This window comes from Camellia sinensis, chromosome 3 (genome assembly GCF_055761805.1).
Source record: "Camellia sinensis isolate YWXY chromosome 3, ASM5576180v1, whole genome shotgun sequence".
Taxonomy (NCBI): Eukaryota; Viridiplantae; Streptophyta; class Magnoliopsida; order Ericales; family Theaceae; genus Camellia; species Camellia sinensis.
The window spans coordinates 136892882-136917389 of NC_138963.1; the positions used below are offsets into that span (position 1 = coordinate 136892882).

The 24508-nt window shown below is 38.1% G+C and overlaps 1 long non-coding RNA gene across 2 annotated transcripts; it reads right to left on the minus strand.

Moving 5' to 3' along the window:
- Window positions 1–14767: 14767 nt before the first annotated feature.
- On the minus strand, window positions 14768–19213 carry LOC114270328 (uncharacterized). Of its 2 annotated transcripts, none has more exons than XR_014364499.1 (3): window positions 18664–19213; window positions 15963–16716; window positions 14768–15031 (listed from the first exon to the last, which is right to left on the minus strand). It is a non-coding gene; the product is annotated as an uncharacterized LOC114270328 (long non-coding RNA). The 2 variants fall into 2 exon arrangements; XR_014364498.1 differs by lacking the exon at window positions 14768–15031 and adding an exon at window positions 15246–15719.
- Window positions 19214–24508: the final 5295 nt, after the last annotated feature.

A 24508-nucleotide genomic window follows, 5' to 3' on the forward strand; every position in this document is an offset into this window, starting at 1 on the left:
ATGGTTGGAAGCAAGCTAATCTATTTCCAAGATTATATCAAAACTATTGATGCAGAGTGGAATCAAATCTACATACAAGGTTTCATCTTTTAGGGATATAGCACATGATTTGTATATCTTTGTACTAAGTGCAGAACCAGTAGATGAAAAAGAAACAGATAACAAATATCCCAAGGGTTCAGATGCTGATGTCAAATTGGAAGTAAAGTGTGGAGAAACAAAAAGAATGAGTTAATCCAAAATCAATGAGAATATGAGGTGAATGACCACATATAGAAAGTGTGCATAACACAACATTCTCAGTAGCATCGAAGTTTCAAGGTACTAAAGAAAAAGTTATCCCTTGGTGTTTTTATTCTTTCCCTCCTTCTACAGGCATTCCTAGTTTCTGAACTGATTCAGGAGTACCCACCATAGAGTTGGTAAATTTTGGACAATCTTTCACCAAATGTCCAACTTGGCCACATATGTAGCATGCTTCCATTGCTCGATAGCACTGTCCGCGATAAGTCTTTCCACAACTTGGACAATTCAGAATGGTGCTGCCCTTAGGGATAGTAGAACTTTGATTGGCCGAACTGGTTAAGCCAATAGGCCTGGTATTCATTTTCTTTGGTGGTGATGAATAACATCCTTCGGCTGGTTCCCAAAACCTTTTTTTTTTGTTTTGACCTATTCTGCCAAAACATGAGGTTTTAATTCCTTTCTTAGTGATGTATGCTTGATCTACCACCTCTACATAATTTGGTAGTTTCAAATCCTCAATCTTGTTATTGATTTCAGCATCTAACCCTACTTCAAATTTCTTAACTTTTCAGGCTTCCATTGGAATAACGTATGTTGTAAATCGTGCCAGTCGAGTGAACTTACTTTCATATTTTGCTACCGACATCATTCCTTGCATCAAATGTAGGAACTTCGATGCGATCTGCTCCCGTACTGAGTCTGGAAAATACTTTTTATAGAATACTTCTAGAAATCTAGCCCAAGTCACGATCTCTTCCTTTTCTAAAGTGAGAAGCCACTATTCATGTGCATCCTTTTAAGAGTGAAGGTGGCAAATGACACTTTCTATTCTTTTGTTCAGGGTAGGGCACAAAAAAACTTCTTCATTTCTTTAACCCAAGCTTCAACTAGCAAAACGTTTGAGTCCCTTGTGAATGTGGAAGGTTTCAAGTCTTGAAATTGCTTTATCGTAGTTGGCCCTTCTCGACGTTCTGTGTAACAGTTGTTTTTGGGTGATAGCTCGAGCAACCATTTGGTTGCTGGAGTGAAGATTTGTAGCTCCCAGCATCTCACAGGTTTGTAGGCGAGACCGCTCGAGTGAAGGAATGGCCACTCAAGCATAAAATGTGAGCTTCCAGTATTTTCACTGTAGCTCTACAAAACTTCTCGGAACTTGCTTTTACCGCTCGAGTGGTGAAAAGTTCGCTTAAGCGATCCCTTTTTATTTTGGCACTTCGCTCAAGCGATGGAAGATTCGCTCGAGCAGCCTTGTCAGGACATTAGTGTTATATTACAATCCAAACACTTTTCTAGTTCATTTCTCTCACACTCCTCTCTCTAACAGCCTTCTTTCCAAAACCCTAGCTAGAGAACCCTAGATTTCACCTAGTAAGAGCAAGAATCGATCTTTGGGTCTTTACTAAAGTTATTACCCATGCCAAGAGCTACGTTTTGAACCGAATAGATTGTGGTATTTCGGAAGCTCATTGAGTTCACCTTTATCTCTCCTTGCACAACCTTGAGGTAGGAATACCTTTACCCTTGTATATATTTGTATTTTGGTTTAAATAGGTGTGAATCTTAAGATGTATGGAACTATTGAGATGAATGATATATATATATATATATATGGGCTTTGTGTGATACAGTGTTTGTGTGAAGTTAATAATGGATTGTGGAATTAACTATGAAATAGTGAGTAAACATACATGAATCAAGGAAAATAAATATTTGAAAGGAAAAGCCCCAAATTTTTATATGAACCCTAAGGGATTGTTCATGATTTCAATCTAATGGATAATGGATAAGTAAAATTTGAGAATCCTTGTGATTGTTGGTGTTGTGCGTAAAATGTTAATGTTTTGGAATATGTTTGAGGTGCCCACTTGCCCAATTTGTGTGAGGATGGAAAATGTGGGAATGTGTTTGAGGTGCCCACTTGCCCAGTTCACATGAGGGTGACAAATGTGGGGGTGTTGTGAGGTGTCTACTGGCCAGTTTGTGTAAGGACGATGGAAGTGGAAAGGTTTGAGGCATTAACAGGCCATCCATGTGAGGACGGAAAATGGTGGAGGTTGAATGTTGGATTGTGTGTTGTGTAATAATTCTTAAATAAATATAGATTCCTGGGCATTAATGTAGGTCATGCATATTTAAATCAAATGTTTACATTCTTGGTTAAAGTTATTCTCTACTAGGCAAATTGCTCATTCCTATTTACTGACCTTTCAAGAAATGAAGAGCCCAAAACCGTCAATGAAGAAGAAGAAGAAAACGACTACTCCTTTTTAAGATATAAACTTTTGTGAATTTGAAGTTAAGATGTAATTGGGAACTCCTTTTCTAAATTTTATTTTATTTTATTTTTTAAGTTTGTATTTTTGTACAAAATGTCACAATGTAAATGTTTTGTAATCTTCTCCAGCTCACTAAACCGAGATATGTTTTTTTTTTGTAAATTTGTAAAAAAAATCTTTATTTCAATGAGAAAGAGGAACATTTTGTATGGAATGGTGTTATGCGTTAGGTGGAGATTGTTCTTTTAATTGTTTAATGGGAATTATATGTGTGGGGTGTTACAAATTTGGTATCAGAGCAAACCGGGTTGAATACCTGGTGCTCGCGGGGAAGTGACCATGTCATATTGGGTTGTCTTGCTAGAATGAGGGGTTGGTGGTTTTATTTGATTATGTGTTTATGTGATTAGGTGTGTATGGGGTCAATCCTCTAGCATATGATACATTCATTGAAGTCCCTTTGGAAAGGCATCTGATCAATGCTTTTTGCACTAGGAAATCGTTGAACATCAAGAAATGAGTTGATATCCTGGGAGAGAGATTCATACGTGTTCTGTTTGTTTACGTGCTTATTAGTTGAGAATGAGATTGAGACTTGAGGAGAAGTGATGAACTAGTGTATGAATTGGGAGTTAATCTTGTCCACATCTACTCTTATATAAGATGTCTGGAGGTGGTGGGGGTCATGGCAGACCTCGTCGACGTGGTTAGGATATCCCGGCTCAACTAGAGATCCCTCCTCAGGAAGAAGGAGTTGGTCAAAAAAATGTGGCCACTCTACCGGCCCAAGATGCTATGGGATGGTCGGGGCTCCTAAGGAGTCAATGGATATTCTTAAAGCTGAGTAAGCTACTAGAACTATTGAAGGGGAGACAAGAGTTTCATTCCGGAAAAGGGACTTTTTCCGCTCAAATCCCACTGAATTTCTTGGGGGTGTTGAATCGTTAAAGGCAGATGAATGGCTTGAGCAAATCACCAAATCTTTTGAGATTTTAGATATTCAGGACAGTAAACTTCAGGTGGCGCTTGTTAGTTACCAATTGAAGAGAGATGCAGGCCAATGGCAAAAGTACGCCAAGGGTTAAATTGAACATACTTGGGATGTGTTTTTTTCATGCCTTCCAAGAGAAATACCTTCCTCCCAGTACGAGGGAACATTTGCGGAGAGAGTTTGAGGAACTTGAACAATCTGACTCCATAGTGGCGGAGTTTGAGGGTACCTTTACGAGTCTATCTCGTTTTGCACCGGAGCTTGTGGCCATAGAAGAGCGTAGGTGTCTAGAGTTTAAGAAGAGGTTGAGGCCAGGAATCTTGATGGAGTTTGCAACACATGTTGAGATCATGCTGGAATGTGAGGAGAAGAGGCGGCGACTTAAGAGACAAGGGTTTACCGAATCTCGAGGGGGTTCTATGGTATCCAAAAAGTCAATGAGTTCTACATCTTCTCATCTACCGCCACTACTTGCAATGTCATCAAATCCTATGTCGGGAAAGAGTACGGATAGCGCGGGACAAAGTGGGATCACTTGGTATCGATGTGGTAAGCAGGGTCATAAGTCTAGTATATGTCCACGGAGGGGTAAACAACAACGTCAACCCTCTACTCATCTTCAGAATTAGACCTTGGGTGGAAGTCAACCACTCATTTGTTATCAGTACAGCCAGCAGAGTCATATGAAGAAGTTTTGTCCCCAAATTATCGAAACGGCTAGTGCTTTAGGGTTTCAAGTAGGACAGAGCCAGAGCCAGACTCACCAGCCAATTCAGTCTAGACATGCATCTCGAGCTGTACATGGGGCTATCTCCACACAGTCTATGCAACATGCCTATCATCATAGGGGTGAGCAGAGTGAGTAGAGACCCCAAGGGAGAGTTAATGCTGTCACCACATCTGAACAGTCAACTAGACCACTGGTGATACGAGGTACATATCTTATATATAATACTTGGGCTAATGTGTTGATAGATACATGGGCATCTCATTCATTCATAGCATCTACATTTGCATCCATGTTGGAATTAGAGGCTGAACCATTAGAATTTTCTCTCGTAGTAGAATCACTGGTTTGAAGTAAGATGGTATTGAACCATGGGTGCCGCGGGTGTGTGATTGAAGTTGCTGACTGCCGACTTCCTTTTTGTTGCTAGATACGACAAGTTTTGATGTCATTCTTGGTACGAATTAGTTGTCCTTTTATCGTGCTGTGATAGATTGTTACCGTGGAAGAGTTATTGTTTGTACTGTTAGGGGTGATTGCTTTTATTTTATGGGGGATAGAACTAATAGACTTTTAATGCCGTCATATGACTCTCGTAGTTGAGGCAAAGTCACTTCTCTTCTTACAACTTTGATGAATGATGGGAACAATGAAGCATGAGAGGTAATCCCTAAGGTGGTTTGTGACTATTTAGATGTCTTTCTAGAGGACCTCACTGAGCTACCACCTCATCATAAGGTTGAGTTTTCTATAGATCTAATGCCGGGTACAACATTCATTTCTATGTCACCCTATAGATTTGCTATTTTGAAGGAGCAATTACAAGAGTTGTTAGATAAGGGTTTTATATGCCCTAGTGTTTCGCCCTAGGGAGCACCAACTCTTTTTGCCAAGAAAAAGGATGGTTCTTTGCGGCTGTGTATTGATTATTGTAAGCTAAATAGGGTCACAGTTAAGAACAAGTACCAATTGCCTAGAATAGATGATCTTTTTGACCAACTTAAAGGTTCTCAGTGTTTCTGAAAGATAGATCTAAGATCGGGCTATCATCAGTTACATGTGAAAGAAGAGGTAATTTTGAAGACTACCTTTCGTACTTGATATGGTCACTACGAATTCCTTGTGATGTCGTTGGTTTAACCAATGCTCCTGCCACCTTTATGGACTTGATGAATCAGGTTTTCTGAGAATATATTGACAAGTTTGTGGTAGTTTTTGTGGATGATATTCTTATATATTCACCCTTAGAGGAAGAATATGAAGTGCACCTTCGCATTGTGTTGCAATTACTCAAGGAACATAGGTTATACGGTAAGTATAAGAAATGTGAGTTCTGGCTCTCCGAGGTGAAATTTTTAGGTCACGTTGTTTCTAAGGATGGGGTTGCCGTAGATTCTTCGAAGATCAAAGCGGTACAGAATTGGGAGCGACGTAAGAACGCCTTTGAAATTCACAGTTTTTTGGGTCTTGTTGGTTACTATAGACGGTTTGTGAAAGACTTCTTCGCTTTAGCTTCTCCGTTGACTGGGCTAACGAGAAGGGGAGTCAACTTTGTTTGGAATGAATCATGCAAAAAATCCTTCTTAGATCTGAAGGCTAGATTAACCACTACACCAATTTTAGTCATTCTAGAAAGAGGTTTGGGTTACAGTATATACTGTGATGCCTCTAGGGAAGGTTTGGGATGTGTTTTGATGCAAGAAGGTAAGGTAGTGGCGTATGGTTTGCACCAATTGAAAACCTACGAGAGAAATTATACGACCCATGATTTAGAGCTAGCTGCAGTTATTTTTGCTCTAAAATTGTGGAGACATTACTTGTATGGAGAGAAATTTGAGGTGTTCTCAGATCATAAAAGCCTTAAATACTTGTTTTCCCAAAAGGATTTGAATTTACGTTAAAGAAGGTGGATGTAATTTTTGGAGGATTACGATTTCGAATTACACTACCATCCCGGAAAGGTTAACGTGGTGGCTGAAGCCTTGAGTGGAAAATCTGTAAGTACCATTGCTAATCTTGCAATTAGGGAATGGGAAATGTTAGGTGATTTGGGTGAATTTAATTTGCATCTTAGTGAATCTTCCGAACATGCCACTTTGTTTTCCGTCCTTACACAACCGACACTTATTACTCGAGTCACAGAGGCACAACGGGGTGACTTAGAAGTTGAAGCAATCAAGGAGAAAATTGCACAGGGGAAGGAGGAAAAGGGTTTGAGTGTAGATTCCTAATTGAATGTCAGGTATCTAGACTGCCTTTTGGTACCTAAATCGTGTAAAGACGAGGTACTTTGGGAATTTCATCACTCCCATCTTGCAGTACATCCGAAAGGCACAAAAATGTACCATGATCTTAGCCGACAATTTTGGTGGAGGGGTATGAAATCGGATGTGGCCTCATTTGTGTCCAAATGTCAAACTTGTCAGCAAGTCAAGGTAGAACATCAATGACCCGCCAGGATATTACAACTCTTGCCTATCGCGGAATGGAAGTGGGAACATATCACTTTGAACTTTGTTTCGGGCCTCCCTAGAACAGAAAGGGGTAATGACGCAATTTGGGTGGTGGTGGATCGATCAACTAAGTCAGCTCATTTTCTCGCTATGTGTATGGGGGACTCAGTTGATTACCTGGTAGAACTCTACGTTAAAGAGATTGTCCAGCTACATGGGGTTCCAGTGAGTATTGTCTCGGATCGAGACCATCATTTTACCACACGGTTATGGCAAAGCCTACAAACTGTTATGGGCACTAAATTAACTTTTAGCACCGCTTAACACCCACAGCCGATGGACAGTCTAAGTGCCCTATTCAAATCTTAGAAGACATGTTGAGAGCCTGTGTGCTAGATTTTAAAGGTTCTTGGGAGAGACACTTGCCTTTAGCGAAGTTCGCCTATAATAATAGTTATCAAGCTAGCATTGGGGTGGCTCTTTTTGAAGCTCTGTATGGTCAGCCATATAGGTCACCGATGTGTTGGACAAAGGTGGAGGATTCACCTATGCTTGGACCGAAATTAGTTCGTGAAGCCATTGAGAAAATAGCTCTCATTTGGAAACGGTTTGTTACGACTCATAGTCGGCAAAAGAGCTATGCAGACAGGAGAAGAAGACCCCTCTCTTTTGATGTAGGTGATCACGTATTTTTGAAGATATTGCCTAGGAAGGGTTCAATGAGATTTGAGAGAAGTGGTAAATTGTCACCAAGGTTCATTGGCGCCTTTGATATTATAGAACGAGTAGGAGAGGAAGCTTATCACCTTGCATTGCCACCGCAATTATCCGAAGTGCATGATGTGTTTCACGTCTCCATGCATCGCAAGTATTAACTCGATCCTTCCCATGTCTTGGATTGGACAAATTTAGAGATGGACAAGAATGCTTCCTATGAAGAAAGACCAATGAAAATCTTGGACACTCGGGAACAAGTTTTGAGAGGCAAGGTTATTCCCTTAGTCAAGGTGTTATGGCACCACCACAGGGTATAACAGGCCACTTGGGAACGAAAAGTTGAAGTTCGTGAGAAATACCCAAATTTACTTAATGACATGTAAGCTTACCTGTTTGTAAGTTTTAGATCATTGTATGAGAGGTTGTAACAGGAGGTAAATGAAAGAAATCTAAATTTCCATGTTATTATTTGAAGTTAGCCTTGATTTTGTTTTGGTATGAGAAGTGGTGATGATTGAGGCTATTGTTATGGTGATATCCATCACTCTTGGGAATTGTTGGATGTGTTTGGTAGGAACTAAAAAATTTCGGGGACGAAATTCCTAAAGGGGGTAAGCTGTAACAACTGTTTTTGGGTGACCGCTTGAGCGGTCATTTGGTTACCCGAGCGAAGATTTGCAGCTCCCAGTATTTCGCAGGTTTGTAGGCAAGACCGCTCAAGTGAATGAGTAGTTGTTTGAGCGTAAAATTTTGGCACTTCGCTCGAGCGATGGAAAATTTGCTCGAGCGGTCTGGTCAGGATAACGATGTTATATTGCGGTCCAAACACTTTTCTAATTCATTTCTCTCACACTCCTCTCTCTAACCACCCTCTTTCCAAAACCCTAGCTAGAAAACCCTAGATTTCATCTAGTAAGAGCAAGAATTGATCCTTGGGTCTTGACGAAAGTTGTTACCCACGCCAAGAGCTACGTTTTAAACCGAATAGATCGTGCTATTTCGGAAGCTCATCGAGTGCACCTTCATCTCTCATCGTACAACCTTGAGGTAGTAATACCTTTACCCTTATATATTTATATTTTGGTTTAAATATGTGGAATCTTAAGATGTACAGAACCATTGAGATCAATAATGTATATATATATGGGCTTTGTTTGATACAATGTTTGTGTGAAGTTAATGATGGATTGTGGAATTAGTTATGAAATAGTGAGTAAACATACTTGAATCAAGGAAAATAAATATTTGAAAGGAAAAGCCCCAAATTTTTATATGAACCCTAAGGGATTGTTCATGATTTTGATGTAATGGATAATGGATAAGTAAAATTTGAGAATCCTTGTGATTGTTGGTGTTGTGCATAAAATCTTAATGTTTTGGAATGTGTTTGAGGTGCCCACTTGTCTGGTTTGCTTGAGGCCGACGCATGTGGGGGTGTTGTGAGGTGTCCACTGGCTAGTTCGTGTGAGGACGATGAAAGTGGAAAGGTTTGAGGCGTCCATAGGCCACCCGTGTGAGGATGGAAAAATGTAGAGGTTGAATGTTGAATTGTGTGTGTGTAATAATTCTTAAATAAATATAGATTCCTAGGCGTTAATACAGGTCATGCTTATTTAATTCAAATGTTTATATACTTGGTTAAAGTTATTCTCTACTGGACAAATTGCTCATTCCTATTTACTAACCTTTCAGGAAATAAAGAGCCCAAAACCGTCAATGAAGAAGAAGAAGAAAACGAGAACTCTTGTTTAAGATATAAACTTTTGTGAACTTGAAGTTCAGATGTAATTGGGAACACCTTTTCTAAATTTTATTTATTTATTTTTTAAGTTTATATTTTTGTACTAAATGTCATAATGCAAATTTTTTGTAATCTTCTCCAGCTCACTGAACCGAGATATGCTTTTTTTTGTAATTTTGTAAACAAAATCTGCAGTTCAATGAGAACGAGGAACATTTTGTATGGGATGGTGTTATGCGTTAGGTGGAGATTGTTCTTGTAATTGTTTAATAGGAATTATATGCGTGGGCTGTTACATTCTAGTATTCCACTAGTTACGTTATTTTGCAGGGCCTCCATGAAACTAGCAACAACTCTTTTTACGATTTTGTCCATTGGATCGGTTGCTGGATGACGATCCGGTGCCATTTCCATCATTAGCCATTGCTACAGAATAAAAGTTTTAATGATAGTGGTGCATAATTTCTATTATAACAATTGTTAATCATCATACAACTGATTTAAAATATTAATCACATAACTTATAAAATATAGTTCACAAACATTACACACATTATTCACAAAAAAAACACCAGTTTTATTTATGTATAAAGATGTTGGTACATTACTCGTCTCTATGAGTTAGCAATTATGTTTAGTTAGTGTCTAACCCTTCTACTGCCAAAAATGGATTGGAACTAGGCCATGATTAGCTCACTATACATCAAAAAAGGATCTTACTCTGGGGTCTAATTTGGAAACAACCCCGGAAACTGCAGCTACATGTGGTGTTCAAACTCCCAACCACTTAGCGCAATGCCAAAACATAACCAAACTACCTCCACCTGATAGATGGGAATGTGTCATGACCTCATTCCGTCCCAAATAGGATGGTAGTCATGACTGGCTAGTAGTGCTCGATTACTAAAGGCCTTACTAGACAAAATAAGGTTGGACCCAAAATATTGCGGCTTCAGCGGAAGATTGACTTAGTCCATTAATTACCAAAAAATCCAACCAGAGCCTGTGCATACATTATATGATACAAACAAACAACTTTATTATTTATCTTAGTCTTCTTAGTACAACAATATCCAAAGATAAGTACATGATTCACAATATATACAACCAAAACTAATCTCTAACATGAAGTCCTTGAACCAAAACTCTTGCTCTCAAAAGGAGAAAAAAAAAAAAAAAAAAAAAGACTGCTAGCCTGCTCTCTTATCTATAATAGGATCCATGGCATCACCTACATATATATAGGAAAAATGGGTGAGCCAAAACTCAGTGAATAGTAATATAGTGAAGTGGTTAATGAATGAACACCTGCAAGTTTTAGCAAAACCAAGCATGCAAGCAATTAAACAGAATATGGTTTTTCTAGCAAAACAAGATTGTCACATATGCATAACGATGACTATTATCAAGGCATTTCGATTCACAAGACAAAAGGCCACAACAGGTAGCAGAGCTCAATTAGCAAGAGGTTATTGGCATGATTCCCAATAACAAACAAGTCTAAGATGTCATCGTATTAGATGATACAAAAGTATATGATGTTCATTCATAACAAAATAATAACAGACTTTCTAAACATATCATATATTTGCATTTCAAAATACAACTTTAAGAAACATAACTTTACCACACTACTATTCACAAATGGCTCTGTTTGACAAGGTGTTCCTTCCTTCCAAAGCTTGACCTATACAAAACAATAACGTACATTGAAACATTTGCTTACTTGGATAGGCTTAATATGTCAAATCCTTAACTTTGTTTACTGTTTCCTAAATTTCTTTCATCTTGTCATTGTTTTCCTAAGCTTACTTTAATATTTCTTAATTATTTTCTAAGCAAAAAATGAGAGGAAACTAAGTATGGAAAGGAATTAGCATGAAACAGTTAGAAAGAAAGTGAGTAGCTGTAGACACCCCACTTTTGACTGCCCACAAGACTTAGACGCTTGATTCAGTGCACTCGATGATGAAAGTTGAATTGCGAATTCGCAACGATTCGGAATCAATCAGGCTTCCGAAATAGCTTCACATCTTCAACATTTACCGTGTTTGAACCCTTGGGTCTCATTTCTGAACCATTTCTCACCCTGAGCTGAGTTTGAACCAAAAAAATAGGGAAGGCCATCAAGGCCCGACAGTGCATTAGTGATAGCTGGTCGTGTCTATGAATGGCCGGTCAGCCTTCGATGGCGATAAACACTGTTTTGGGCGGGAGGCCACCAGTTGTCCATTTTTTAAGATATTTGTCACCTTTTCAGCTCGAATTCTATAAAACCGAAGCACTGGGATTGTTTTGAGGGTTGAACAAAATATCTAGAAGAGAGATATACACCTTGAGAGCCTTGACTCCTCATTTTTCCATTATAAGGCATCCTTTGAGCTAACCTAGTTTGCTTACACCACCACTACACACCCTATACAACCTTGTTTGATCATCCTAAAGCCTTGGTTGACCTTGAGTTGGAAACTCTAAGAGCAAGCTTGCTTCTTGAAAGGTATAAGCTTGCTTTCTCTTTCCTTGCTTTCATTTTTGTTCTTTACTCCATCATTCTTGCTGTTTTGGTTGTTTTTGAGCTTATTTGAAGTGTTGGAGTTGAGTTGGAAGGGTTACCAAAAGGGTAGAATGAGCTTGCTCTTCCTACACCTTTATTTCATAACCTAAACTCTTCTTCTTTTCACTCTCTTTCTTTAGTATTCAAACTAATTTTCAAAGGTTTTAAGAGGGATGAAAATAATGCTTTGAAACTCCAAAAATGGAGGGATTAGCCACCCCTCCTTATTCTTATCATTTAGCCTTCAATTCTTATATTTGTCGCCTAGCTTTTGTCCTTTTTTCATGCATGTTTTTTCCCTTGTTTGCATGTGTTTGGGACTATTTTGAGGTTGCCTAAGCCTTTCCATTTGGGTCACACCTTGTTAGGCACCCTTGAGGTTACATAGTTAACACACCTCTTGTTTAACATGCTTTCTTGGATCATTTCACATGCTTTGAGGCTGATTTTTCACTAATCAATTAATGAATCCACATCTTTCATTTATGAGAATGGTTTCAACCAATTGAGGTTACTCAAGGCATGTAAAAGAGACCTACACTTAATGGCTTAATCTCTTCGGAGATTCACCGTCAACAATGTAGTCTCCTTCTCATGTTTTAGAGAGACCTCTTGCTTGACATCACTTCTTGGACTAGAGGACTTTGAACATCATATTCGCACAAATGGACTAATGAATGGCTAGGCCTAAAACAATTGGTTTAAAATTTGGATCAACCCACTTAAAGAAAACGGCTTGAATAGCTTGAGCTTGGCCGAACGTTATGCCAAGTTCCTTTGTACCAAGGGTCATCAAGCATTAATTCATAGTGTTTTTGATGTCCTTGAAGCGTCTCAACTTCCTCTTTTTTGAGTTCATTCCATGACAAAAAGGGGAGGGGTGGTCCATTTGCATTGCATTCATTGATTTTTGGTCCAAGATGATATCCAAGATCATCAAGCGATCACATCGCTCATTGATGGTTTTGGAGTCAATCTCAACCTTCTTTTGAGGCTTTCTTATGACAGCGAAGGAAAGAAGGACAAATAGAACTTGAAAATGCTCTATCTGCACTGATTTCAACTCAGAGCACAAAAACAGAGCTTGCACCAAATCAATGCACGGCTGACCCTCTGTGGGCCCAGCCGGTCATCAGTAATGCATGGTCGACCCTTGATGTGTGGCCAACAGTGTAGTTTTGTAGAAACAGAGGCAGTGGCTGAAGGTGAAACACAGACAGTGTAGGGCAGACAGAGCAGCTTTTACGCGATGCGCATGCAATCTCCATCCAGCTTCCTTGGTGCTCATTGAAGGCGTTTGATTGCTTTAATTGATTCATTAGTATAATGAATTTTGTTATAATTTTCTTAGTTAATTAGTGGTAACTAATTCGTGCAAACGTTGTAATTATTTAAGTAGAATGGTTAGTTAATTACTTTATGTCGTAATTAATTAGCTTAATTGCTTTGTAATTAATTAGTGAAGTATTTAGATAATTAGATTGATTTGTAATATTTAATTAGCTTAGAATAGTTGGTTAAATTGTGTTGAAATGGTTAGCTTAATTAGCGTAGCTAGTTAGTTAGCTCATTCATTCGGGCCCTCCTTCGCGAGGACATAATGTTGTAATAAGTGTGCGTGCATGTGTGTATGTCTTCTAACCCCACGTCTTTCTCCCTTTTATTTAATCGCTTTTGATGGTAGGATTAGGGTCATTTTCAATTAACATACCTCATGCTCACATGTTTGCATCCATTCATTCGTATTGCATGTACTGAGCCTCGGCGCATCATTCAAACTACATTGTAATTTCAACACTTCTTTGAATACGTATTTAATCGCATGTTCAAATCGATCCATATGACATATTTGTAGCTGAGCCTATTAATTGCATTATTGCATGTGTTGCATTAGACATCTTGTATAGTTAGGATCATGCATTTTTCTAACTAATTTTTGTTTTGGCTCGAAGTGCTCGGTGAGCTTTTACGCTTTAGCATATTTGCATGAGTGTGATTAACATATTGTCATGATTAAGCATGTTTTCCATGAGACTATGTGCTTACTTTCTAAACTGCATGAATGCCTATGGATGAAGGCTTGTTGTTTGCATTGGAACAATTCAACGAATATATGTTTTAAGCCAACTTTGTTGAGTGGCAAATCACGTTTTAAGCCCGCTATGTTTGGTGGCAAATCCGCATCTTTAAGCCCACTTGAAGGTGGTAACTTCAAACCATTTTCGAAAACAAACAATTTGTTCCAAATTGAGCAAACTAATCTATATTTGCTTGTGCGCATCACATAGTAAGGTTAAATTAATAATCGGAACAAGAACACATAATGTTTATAAAACATCATATCATGATTAGTAAAGGCCGATCTTTGATCGAGCAAGCGGGGGTGCTCATTTCAGGACCTTTCCCTCTCGTACCTAAGTTCCCGTGTCGAGACAACTTTGGTGATGACGGACACGTGGCTTTTGGCACGAGTCAAGATTTCCTAAATTTCCCCCCAAAATAAAATATTTGGGTGGGAACTCTGTATCTGGCAAAGCAGTCCAATTTTAGCATTATTTGATTTAAAATCGATTTTTCAAAAAATTTTACCGGATTGGACCCTTTGGTGATTATCAGTTTCCACTACTACAAATACAGATAAATATCATACTTTTTTAGTGTGATGTATGTTTTTTAATCACACCTTTTAAGTTTTAATAAAGTGTGATCTTTGAGAGTTTTTATTACATTTTTTAAGTGTCATTAAAAAATACTTTCATCTCATCTTTTAAGTGTGATTAATAATATTTAGATCACATCTTTTAAGTGTAATTAAAAACATTTAAATCACATCTTTCAAGTGTGATTAAAAATATTTAAATCACATATTTTAAGTGTAATTAATAACTAATAAAAACCTATGATAAAAAAAATTCGACATATTTAAAGAATAATTAATATTATTTTTATACGATCATTTGAAGAATGTAATACACACTATATACTAAATTCTGAATCACAACCATATATTGAATGGAATAACGTCATATATTCTATAAATGAAAGTTAAATGTTCAAAAGTATATACAAAGGATTTAATAAAAAAAATTTAACTGTGATTACATATATTAAAAAATGAAAAAAAAAAACTTGAAAAAACTAAGTTCTTGAATTCTTTGACCATATTTTGCATCTCTTCAGGAAATTTCTGATCTGAAAAATAAAAACACAAATTAATTCATAAACTGCTAGAAGCATATGAATAAACTTAATATTTTGGTAGAGACTGTTCTTATCTTCCAAAAGTCAAAATCAGACATTTTTTCATCATACTGACTCTTCATCCCCTACATCAATAGAAAAGAAATAACAACTTTGATTGTTACTAATATAAAATGTTTGTATTACCATATATAAATATGACATATACATACAATAAATAAATCCATAATGAAAATCTTCAATGTATGGCCAGATATTTTAAAGTCATAAAGCCAAATATATATAGAACCCACAAATCCAAAATTATATACCAAACATAACAAAAAGAGTCCCCCCGCCCCGCCAAATCACTGCAAACATAGTATTTTTGGCAAACAAGAACTCAACTTAACTCGACTCCCATTGATTCATAATCCAATTAATTTGAAATTAAAAATAAATAAATAAAAGAAAAAAGAACTGCATAATTGGTTCACTCTCCAATTATGAAATAACAAAAGGTTACTAGATTTGGATTTATCAATATTACCCTCACTCTTTATATGAAGCTGGTTTTCCTGTAGCCTGTGGAGCATGATTGAACAGTATATATAAACACATATTAGTAAATCATTGCCTTGAAAAGATTTTATCAAAAAATTATTATAGCAACACATCAACAGAGAGAGTAAACTAAACTAAATCCCAACAAAAATTAAAGCTCAGATCAAGGTAGAGAAAGAAAAGCAATTAATATACCAAGTCAAGATGGGTCAACTCCAAAAGAACAAACAAATGAACAATCCCCCATAGTTCCAGTATTTGAGTGTTAACCTGGTATGTTTAATTACTTGGTTATGTAATCCAACTTCAATGTACTGTCAGTCACTCTTAGGTCTCATAAAGCCATAACAACTTTTCGGTATTAATTTATGAAGAGGAAATAGAGAAAGAAAAAAAATACTACACACAAAAAGAAGAAGAACAAGAAAAAACATTTACTTTTTCTGATAAGTAAAAGAAAGAAACATTTAGATTCTTTCACATTGAATGGAAAATGCAGAAACCATCACTAACCTCCAAGATTAGCAATGAGCAATGGTAAGGCAGTCAACAAAGCTTTAGTTTCTTCTGGCATTCCTGCCACTATGTTTGTAAGACACCAGGCTGCTTCAAGCAATTGTAGTATGACAAACAAGAGAGCAAAAGAGAGAGGTAACTTTCTTCTGACAAAAAAAAAAAAAAAAAGACACGCACAAACAATGCTTCTTACAGGGATGCAAGCAAGCCCCATCATTTACAGATTGACAGATTCATATGTTCATAACTTCGGGTACTTTTTTTTTTTTTTCTGAGGACTGGAAGGTTAAACTCATTTCCTGAGACTTCAATATTGTGGAGAATTAAGATTATGTTGTTTTATCTAGGGTTTATAGCTTTTTATGTTTACTCATGTGTGTCACAAATGCTTATGCTCTGCCCCATTTGTTACTTTCTAATAACTTCACTGATCACAAAAATTATGGATAAAATTAAAAAAAAGAATATCAGAAAATTTTATCTGGATACAAAAAGATAAAATCAGAAAGTTCTATACCAGTGTTGCTTACTGGCTTACTCAAACCTATCACTTCTAAGGGCATGGAAAACTTGCATCGCCATTGATGCTGGGAACCCCCATCACCTACAGACTAACAGATTCATGTATTCATGTTTTTGGGCATTCATTTTTCCAAGGTGTACAGAAGGTTAAACTCTCCAGACGGTTAAACTCTCCAGACCTTGGTAGTGGCAGGAGCCTTAGCACTAGCTGAACTTTTGCCTCCACAATCTGCAACCAAAAAGAGTTTCACAAGAACTTGAATATTATAGAACATGACAATAAATATATATAGCGATACGATATATTATGATATAGAATTTCGATTTATTTATCACAATTCTATTCTATATTATTCACAATTCTAATTGGTTAGTAAACTCAAATACCTTGCCAACTCTGAAATATGATGCATGGTCCAGAGTGTTATCCCATGACACTTGTGTTGTGTGAATTAGTGTAGTTACTCCTTCTACCTACATTTGGGTATTTAGGTCAAATATTGAATCACAATAATCTGTTGATAGAGAGATAATCTCATAGTCTTGGCCCCATAACAAAGAGATATGGATCCATAAATAAAAAGATCATAACAGTCAAATGATTAGTACACCACTTGAAGAACCCCAATCAATTCCTAAATATTTCGGGGTTCACACCTCATTTTGTGAAGCTGAGACCATGAAATCATTAGACTTCACTGGAAAGCATGTTATTGAAATAACTTTTTGTATTTTGTAGAGATGGGTTATTGTTCTTAGGTGATTATCAAAATAGCCCTGATCTTACTTTTTCATATTTTAGCAGAGATGGTTTTTATTTTTTATTTTTGTTTTGGGGACCATATGAAGTGAAATAACTGAAGACACTTTAGAAGAGAAAATCACAAAGAAAGACATTTTAGGGAAATAAAGTTACTTGCAAGTTTCCAATCCAGATCTCCATTTTCTGGTGGAAAATCAATGTCACCAATTTAAGTGATCAATCCTAGTCACAATACAAAGTCCTAATATTTAACAAGAAACAGTTAAAAAAAGGTTCTTAAAACTCATAATTAATATGTCATTTTATCCATTGAACTAGAGAAAGAAGATATAAAAACCTTCTCAATGGAAATATTTTCCACCCAATTTCAAACCATGTTATGTAGTGTTAAATTTTTCAGTAATTGAAAATCTATTAGATTTTCAATATGTTTAAAAAAAAAAAAATTGCAGAGAAGACATTCGAAAAGCCTCACTTCATGTCCAAACCGGAACCAATGGCAAATCCTGCATGAAAAATGCTCACAGCCTCTCATAAGAACAATGCCTCTCTGCAATTCTCAGCCTCTTTGCATAATCTTAGGACAATAATTCAGTATTAATATGTCATAATCTTTAACTCACCGCCAATTTTTGAAGTTACATGTACACTATATATTATATATATCAGATAAAAATAAAAACAAGGATATGAAATCTCATTTTTAAAATGAAAATCAAACACCTTTTTATCACATCATCAAAGTAGTTCGAGCCCTAAAACATCTCAGACTCCATATGCTCTCCTCCTGTACTTTTAAACTCTTCCTGACACCAACCGCTTTCCTTATTCTGCGATGCTGACATGCTATTTAGGAAGGTGAGATTCCATATTGATATTTCAACGCAAACAACACTCTTCCATGTAAAATCTTTAATTGCTTAGATAAAACTATTATAACTCTTGTTAATATTTTCCAATATATTCTCATTGCTAGCTGCATAATTCTTTCTTCCATTCTTCACAAACAAACTTTAATCATTGTCCCATAACAAAACTATGCCATTAAGGCCTTGCCGTGATGGTATTTAAAGCAAAAGTAAGAGCAAGCACGAAGCATCTATAAGTTTAATCTGTACAGAGTTTCTCACCATGACACTTTTCTTTTCCAATGACAATTCAGTTCATCTCACAAAATTTAATCTAACATTTCAACCTCTCATTCTGCAATTTTTTTTTTCTTTCTGGAAATGAACTCAAGATTACAAATAATAATAATAACAATGCAGAGGAGCACACACTTGCGTGTGCTCACACAGACACAGAGACAGAACAATCAGAACTCAACCTGTAGTTCTATGGTGAAATTTCGATCAAGCAATTAGAGCACATCATGATAAAATTTTAGCGAGAGAGAGAGAGAGAGACAGAGACCTTTAATCGTTTATGAAGACGAGAGACAGAGAGAGAGGCTCAAGGTCCTTGAGGATCTCCGAATGCAAGCGATCGAGATGGCGCTTGGAGGAGTCCAAAAGCGAAGAGGCCAATTCCTTCAGTTCCAAGATCGGACTTAGTGTTTTCTGACGAAGAGATATAGATGATACTACAACGTTCTTGCTCCTGTTGCCATTGGTGTTGTTCCTTGAGGATAGAGTCAGTGTTGAAAAGGCCGTTATACCACATAATCAACACAAACATTACACTGATAAATAAGCATTTTTGAAGAACAAATGTGAACAATAGATTGAAAACCAAATCAATGAGATTGAAATCGATTAATTGATCAAGCCTGGATATTGAAATCACTATCGAGAGAGACGATATGAGACTCCTTGGGGACGAAATCAACAAAGCACCGATTAGAAGTGCAGATCAAGAGTTTCTGAGATCAGATTAGGGATCGAAATCAACAAACCCCCGATTCTATGGAGAAGGAAATTAGGGATTCGATCGAGAGAGAGAGAGAGAGAGAGAGAGAGAGACAGACAGACGGAGCCTTTGAATGAAATCTCCCGACTATTGAAGTTCAAAGAATGCAAATAAAATAAAATAATGTGTTAGTTGAGTTTATTGGGACCGATTAAAATTGTAGATAAAAAGTCACTAATTCTTTCACAATCAAATAGATTTGTCAAAAAAATTGTAATAATACGATTAAATATATTTTTTTTTCAAAATTCTTTTATTTTGTTTTTAAAATTATAATTTTTGCAGATAAATTATTTTTGTTCATAAAAATTTGTCTCTAAAATTTTAATTTCTTGTAATGTTTGTTGGGAATAGAAAAAGTCGTCCTCTGCCATTCATAGGTTTAGAATAGAGACGCGAATTTGGGAATTATATATTTTATATAAGAATTAAATTAGAATATTTTATACAACCACACCTATTTAGGGAGTGTAATTGAATATATATATATATATAATCACACTTATTTAAAAAGTGTAATTAAAAAGTAATAATGTATATATAATCACACTTTAATTTAAATGTGTGATTAAAAAAATATATATATAATCACACTCATTTAAAAAGTGTGATTAAAAAGTAATAGCGTATATATTATTACACTTTAATTAGACGGTGTGGTTAAAAAATATATAAATAATCACACTTTAATTAGAATGTGTGATTAAAAAATATATATATAATCACACTTATTTAAAAAGTGTGTTTAAAAAATAGTAGTGTATATATAATCACACTTTAATTAGAAAATGTGATTAAAAAATATATATATATATAATCACACTTAATTGAAAAGTGACATAAAAAATAAATATTATCACACTCAATCAAATTAAGTGTAATTAAAATATCAATCTAATTTTTTTTATCACACTTCCAATAAAAGTGAGATATATATATATTTTTTTTATCAAAGTGTGATCTTTAAGTATTTTTGTAATAGTGTTCACAGTACACTTGTGAGACTAGATTCAGAACCGCGGAAGTTCGAACTATGAGGCCTTTCTTTTCAAACCCTTTCCGAAAGGCGGGGCACGGAAAAAGTCAAGTCCACAGTTTCTGGCAACTCTGCTGGGGACTTAGAGAACTTAACTCGAACTCGTGATATGTTATTTTATCTACATTTATGTGTTTCTTTACATTTGCATTTGCATCGGTGCGCTTAAGTCACAGTGTTTGCCATCTGCTATTCCTGAATGGTTTGCCGGAGGATCACTTAGAAAAGCTTGCCAAAAGGCTGACCGGTTGCGGCTCTGCCACGATGGGAATATAACCCTTGGATCTGGACTACCGCTGTACCGCTAGATCCTCCTTTCACTTCTCGGTATCATATGTGAGATATATTAGGTAGTCTTGCTGAGGTACCCTTTTTGATCAATCGACCTAGTTGCATATTGGAAACTATAGAGACTGTTCCAAACTAGGATAGGTTGCCCACCCGAAGGCAGGATTGTATGAAACCGCTTGTTTGCGTAGTGACTCCCTAGTTCTTGACGAAATTAGAACAGGGTAACCCTACTCCATCATAAGGGTGTTTTGGCTCTCACTTGCTTAATACGTGCTTTTAGAGTGAAACTCTGCAGGAGTGTATGTATCAGTTGGAAGTCTGGATATCAGTTTGAGGGTATCAATTTTGGGACAGAAATCAATGTTTGAGTACAGTTCTCCAGCTTGTGATTGCAATTGCGTGTTGTTTCTGTCTAAGCCGAGATGCTGTGCAGTTTCTAATTTTTGTTTCTTTTTGCTTTATTTTCTTTTTACAAGGTAATTTACACCATTGCTTCAGACGAGTCAGTTACCCCCCAAGCACTCCGGACCCGAGTAAGGCGACTTTACCGATCTGGGGACCTTGTACGAGGACAACCAGTGTTTGCTTCACTCCCATCGGTTATAAGACGGAGGAGAGTTCGGCACAATTCACCGGTTCAACAAACACCTACATCCACACCCACACCCAATCAGGGACAGTTTTCTGCTTCCACTTCAGTAAAAGAGTATTCACCTGTTCAAATGGCTCAGTATCCAACCGGAATAGAAGACTTGCTTCAAAACCTCCAGCAAACTATTGAGAACATGTAGATAGATGCTGCCCACCAAGCAGAAGTCACCGCCCGCCAAGCGAAAATTGCAGCCCAACAAGCTGAGTTGATCGCCAGGCTGGAGCTATAACAGGCGGAATAGGCAGTGGCCTCTGCATCTCATCCAACTCTTGCAAACCTTCCAGTACCCGGAGCTACTGTTCCCACAGCTAATGTCCAGGAAAATGCGGGCATCCCAGTGGATCTGATTCCACTCCAGACCTCCAAAGCACCGGTGTACCAAACGGAGGCCCCTTTTGAGTTTGAGGTCGACCCTACTGCTTTGAAAGTCAACAAGCTAGGAAAGCTCTTCAAGCGGGCACAGGATATGAATACAATCCTGGATATAGAGGATGGTTATACTGATGTAGCAGTGACCTTGCCGGACAGATTTAAGATGCCGCATATAGACCGTTTTGATGTTTCAGGGGATCCTATGGTCCACTTGCAGCTCTTCTCAGATATTTTGCGGCCTATGGGCTTGTCTAGACTCCAGAAGGTGTCACTCTTCGGCCTGACCTTGTTAGGTATAGCGGCCATTTGGTACGCCAAGCTGGAAGATTCTGTTAAGCCAAACTGGGATGAAATGGCTGAGACCTTCATAGAGTAGTACTCTTATAATACCCAAATCGAGGTCACAACTCATGATCTCGAAGCAACTCGTCAAGAGCCGAAAGAGGGCTTCTCGGATTTTGTGACTCGGTGGAGGGCCAAGGCCTCAATGATGACAACTCGGCCATCTGAGAAAGACCAAATCAGAATGATAGTTTGCAACCTATATGGGAAATTACTACAGAAAATGATTGTCTTGCCCTTATTCACATTCACTGATCTCCATGAGATAGGAGTTCACATTAAGGATGCGATGAGACAGGGTTTGATCAATGATGAAAAAGAGCAACCCAAGAGGACTTTCACACGCAGTTCCAATGCGACTACTAGTGGTAGTGCAGCTGCAAGGCCTTCTGATGTGGGTATGGTCACCACCACACTGAAAATTGCTAACCCCTTTGCCGGTACATCCGATACAACCTCACAAACCTCGAAGCACCAACCGCGAGGCCAAACGGTTTTCACTCCACTATACATGTCTCTATCTGCAGCCCTAAGAGTCCTGATCAGAAAAGGGCATCTGAAGCTGTTAGAACAACGCCCATTGCCCGATCATCTCCCTCCTAAACATAATCCGGCCAAATACAGCATCTTTCACCAACAACATGGTCATGATATTGACCAATGCTTTAGACTTCGTCATGAGATTCAGGATCTCATTGACAACAAAGTGATAACACCTCCTAAAAAGCCCAATGTCACTACAAATCCTCTCCCACCGCATAACCAAGCCCCTCCTCCTCGACAAATAAACCTCGTCCACACACTGGTCGTCCCTTACGACCCCAGTATATACATCACCCCCTCCTACCTACTTAAGCCGGCGCTGTTCATCCCGGAAAACATAGATTTGTGCATGACGAACGCGTCCACGTTCCAACCTGAACCTGTGGTGGTGACTGCGGTAGATGAAGGCAGACTAGCCTTGGTGGAGAATGAGAATGCCGATCCAGTGCCTGAGGGCTCCGTGGATTTATCTAGAGAGGAATACAACCCGTGCCGCTACATTGTGCCAACCAATTAGGCCAAACCAGAGTTGGAGTTGCCAACAGGGATGAAGGTCAATGTAGCCTGGGAGGATGGACCAAGCCAGGGATTGAATGACTTAGCTGACCTCGAGGAGGACATCAACAATCTACAGTTCTTCGATGAACAAGATTCAGGGGATGCGCAAATTAACTGGTTTGATTTGAATGGGCTAGCAGATAATTTTGAGTGTCTCAGTGATGAACCTGATGTGGATAAGGGATTTCAACCAAAGCTGGAACAGCTAGAAGCATGAACTGCTACAAGGGCCGGAATGGTCGAGGGCAAGGGAAAATTGCCGAAGAGCACCGGTATCAAGAATTTTGCTCAAGAAATGGGCATCATTGTTGATACAAGGCAAGAAGCCGCACTGAAGTAGTTTGAACAGGAAAGGGATAGAAATAGTCAGGAAGCTGGAAAAGCCAAACACCTTGCAAGGGATGACTGTGATGTGAGAGTAATCACAATGGAACCGAACAATTGCCTGTCAGTTGTCGGAGGAGTATGGTGGGAAGATGATAACCTGCATCTTGCCCACATAGACAAAGATTGGGGCCAAGACCTGCCAGACGACACTTGGTATTATGAGAAAGTGGATCACATGACTAGAAGCGGGCAGTACTTTAAGCCCCCACACTTAGACCAACCAAAAGCATCCGGAAAGGATAAAGAGGCTGAAAAAAAGGGAAAACAATTAGAAGAAGAAGCCGTACTAAAGCAACTAAAAAAGATCCAAGCAGACATATTCATCTGGGGTTGCTCATGGCTTCGCGAGTGCATCGGCAAGCCATCCTATCAGCAATGGATAAGGCCAAGCTGTCTATCAACACAACCCTAGAACAATTAGTGGGACTTGTCTTCCCAGGAGGCGCTTCACCGACTTTGACCTTCTTGGATAAGGAATTGCCGCCCGAGGGCTCTGCGAAAAACAAACCGCTATACATCTCAGTTCAATGTAGAGAGAAGCGGGTGCCTGTTGTATTGGTTGACACCAGGTCTGCAATCAATGTTTGCCCGTCATGCACGGCCTATGCTATTGGCTTGAAGCCAATGGACTTTGTACCTATGGCCCAGGTGATCCGGACGTGTGGCAATACGAGTAAAGAAGTGATGGGAACAGTGCAAGTCAGAGTACAAGTTGGCCCAGCACAACAGGAGATTGAGTTTCATGTCCTGGATGTTTCAGCCACTTTCAACTTGTTACTTGGGCGACCCTGGCTGCACCAAGTAAAAGCTGTTTCTTCCACCTTGCATCAAATGTTGAAGTACTCTCTTGGAAAAGGGGTAGCCATTGTTTTTGGGAATTCTTCTATATATTCTCTATCGGAGGTCACTACACCAGTACTTGAGATTATACACGGCGATGAGGATGTTTTCTTGTCTGGTTTTACCTTAGCCGAGGCCCGGGTGGTGCAAGATATTTTGGCTATTGATGAGGGGTGTGTACGTTAGTGCTCTATTAGTCTACCTCATGAACCAGCTACAACATATACCCGGGATGGGATTAGGAAGGAGCGACCAAAAGGGCGTTGCTATATTAGCTGAAGTGCCACATAACCCTCATTCCTTTGGCTTGGGTTATACGTCCACCAAGG